We start from the raw sequence: 3,628 nt of genomic DNA, 5'->3' as shown, positions 1-3,628 counted from the left end.
CCGGCGGGGTGTGAGGTCCACCACTGCGGCGGAGGACTAGATTCGGCGGCTTGCCGTGGTTGGGGGGGGGGTCGGGGAAGGGAAGGGGAGGGGCTCTGGGGAAGAATGTTGGGGGCAAAGAGGGGAAAACAATGGAGTTACCAAAGTAGCCCTGTTCCGTTCATGTGGCAGGGGTAAAACAGGAATATCGTAGGGCTAAACTTTCGGGCGCGTGATATTTCGATGTGAGCGGGAAGTTTGAAACCTTTTGGCGCCTAAAATTATAAGCATGCACGTATGGTGAACCGTTATGTGATGAAGTCGGAGCATGATTTATTTATTGATTGTCTTCCTTATGAGTGGCGGTCGGGGATGAGCGATGATCTTTTCCTACCAATCTATCCCCCTAGGAGCATGCGCGTAATACTTTGCTTTGATAACTTCTAGATTTTTGCAATAAGTATATGAGTTCTTTATGACTAATGGTGAGTCCATGGATTATACGCACTCTCACCCTTCCACCTTTGCTAGACTCTCTAATACCGCGCACCTTTCACCGGTATCATACACCTACCATATACCTTCCTCAAAACAACTACCATACCTACCTATTATGGCATTTCCATAGCCATACTGAGATATATTGCCATGCAACTTTCCACCATCTTGTTCATCATGACACATTCATCATTGTCATATTGCTTAGCATGATCATGTAGTTGACATAGTATTTTTGGCAAAGCCACCGTTCATAATTTCTTCATACTTGTCACTCTTGATTCATTGCATATCCCGGTACACCGCCAGAGGCATCCATATAGAGTCATACTTTGTTTTAGAATCGAGTTGTAATCATTGAGTTGTAAATAAATAAAAGTGTGATGATCATCATTTAATAGAGCATTGTCCCCAAAAAAAGAGAGAAAGGCCAAAGAAAAAAAGAAGGCCCAAAAAAATAAAATAAATAAAAAGGGACAATGTTACTATCCTTTTACCACACTTGTTCTTCAAAGTAGCACCATGATCTTCATAGTAGAGAGTCTCTCATGTTATCACTTTCATATACTAGTGGGAATTTTACATTATAGAACTTGGCTTGTATATTCCAATGATGGGCTTCCTCAAATTGCCCTAGGTCTTCATGAGCAAGCAAGTTGGATGCACACCCACTTAGTTTCTTTTTTGAGCTTTCATATACTTATAGCTCTAGTGCATCCGTTGCATGGCAATCCCTACTCACTCACATTGATATCTATTGATGGGCATCTCCATAGCCCGTTGATACGCCTAGTTCATGCGAGACTATCTTCTCCTTTTTGTCTTCTCCACAACCACCATTTTATTCCACCTACAGTGCTATATCCATGGCTCACGCTCATGTATTGCATGAAGATTGAAAAAGTTTTGAAAAAGTTAGAGTATGAAACAATTGCTTGGCTTGTCATTGGGGTTGTGCATGATTTAAATACTTTGTGTGGTGAAGATAGAGCATAGCCAGACTATATGATTTTGTAGGGATAATTTTCTTTGGCCATGTTATTTTGAGAAGACATAATTGCTTTGTTAGTATGCTTGAAGTATTATTATTTTTATGTCAATATAAACTTTTGTCTTGAATCTTTCAAATTTGAATATTCATATCACAATTAAGAATATTTGCATTGAAATTGTGCCAAGTAGCACTCCGCATCAAAAATTCTCTTTTTATCATTTACCTACTCGAGGACGACTAGGAATTAAGCTTGGGGATGCCTGATACGTCTCCAACGTATCTATAATTTTTGATTGCTCCATGCTATATTATCTACTGTTTTGGACTATATTGGGCTTTATTGTCCACTTTTATATTATTTTTGGGACTAACCTATTAACCGGAGGCCTAGCCCAGAATTGCTGTTTTTTTGCCTATTTCAGTGTTTCGCAGAAACGAAATATCAAACGGAGTCCAAACGGAATAAAACCTTCGGGAATGTGATTTTCTCTCCGAACGTGATCCAGGAGACTTGGACCCTACTCCAAGGAGTCAAAGAGGCGGTCACGAGGGTGGGGGGCGCGCCCCCCCTAGGGCGCGCCCCCTGCCTCATGGGCCCCTCGGTGCTCCACCAACGTACTCCTTCCTCCTATATATACATACGTACCCCCAAACGATCAGAACAGGAGCCAAAAACCTAATTCCACCGCCGCAACTTTCTGTATCCACGAGATCCCATCTTGGGGCCTGTTCCGGAGCTCCGCTGGAAGAGGGCCGTCATCACGGAGGGCTTCTACATCATCATAGCCTCTCCGATGAAGTGTGAGTAGTTTACCTTAGACCTTCGTTTCCATAGTTAGTAGCTAGATGGCTTCTTCTCTCTTTTTGGATCTCAATACAAAGTTCTCCCCCTCTCTTGTGGAGATCTATTCGATGTAATCTTCTTTTTGCGGTGTGTTTGTTGAGACCGATGAATTGTGGGTTTATGATCAAGTCTATCTATGAATAATATTTGAATCTTCTCTGAATTCTTTTATGTATGATTGGTTATCTTTGCAAGTCTCTTCGAATTATCCGTTTGGTTTGGCCAACTAGATTGGTAGTTCTTGCCATGGGAGAAGTGCTTAGCTTTGGGTTCGATCTTGCGGTGTCCTTTCCCAGTGACAGAAGGGGCAGCAAGGCACGTATTCATCGTTGCCATCGAGGATAACAAGATGGGGTTTATTTCATATTGCATGAATTTATCTCTCTACATCATGTCATCTTGCTTAAAGCGTTACTCTGTTTTTAACTTAATACTCTAGATGCATGCTGGATAGCGGTCGATGAGTGGAGTAATAGTAGTAGATGCATAATCGTTTCGGTCTACTTGTCATGGACGTGATGCCTATATACAGGATCATGCCTAGATATTCTCATAACTATGCTCAATTCTGTCAATTGCTCAATAGTAATTTGTTCACCCACCGTAGAATACTTATGCTCTTGGGAGAAGCCACTAGTGAAACCTATGGCCCCCGGGTCTATTCTCATCATATCAATCTCCATCACTTTAATCTTGTTTTGCTTTTTTACTTTGCTTTTACTTTTTACTTTGCATCTTTATACCAAAAATACCAAAAATATTATATCTATCAGATCTCACTCTCGTAAGTGACCGTGAAGGGATTGACAACCCCTAATCGCGTTGGTTAGGAGTAGCTATCATTTTATGCAGGTACGAGGGACTTGAGCGTGGCCTCCTACTGGATTGATACCTTGGTTCTCAAAAATTGAGGGAAATACTTACGCTACTCTGCTGCATCATCCCTTCCTCTTTGGGGGAAACCAACGCAAGCTCAAGACGTAGCAGGTGCCGAGGAACACTCTTGGATTGTACTCGCTTTTCATCGGGGACAGCTACCCATTGTGAAGCGGATGCCACCTTCCGTGCACAACACGGAAGGCCTGCCGTTCATGAAGCATGGTTGTGTCTTCAGTGCGCACCACCGGATGAATGACATGCTGGGACACGCTATCCCTGATTTATGCCGCTTCAACTTGATGAGTCTCCATCGTGTGGAACCGGACTAGAAAGCTGCGACAATCATTCCCGTTGCCCACTGGTATGGATCGTGCCATCCATGAAGAACACCTGGGACTGGAACCTGGAGGAGGACATGTAGCCCATCTATAACG

This window comes from Triticum aestivum, chromosome 2A, assembly GCF_018294505.1.
Source record: "Triticum aestivum cultivar Chinese Spring chromosome 2A, IWGSC CS RefSeq v2.1, whole genome shotgun sequence".
In the NCBI taxonomy this organism is placed as follows: Eukaryota; Viridiplantae; Streptophyta; class Magnoliopsida; order Poales; family Poaceae; genus Triticum; species Triticum aestivum.
Note: the sequence above shows the minus strand (reverse complement) of the source record.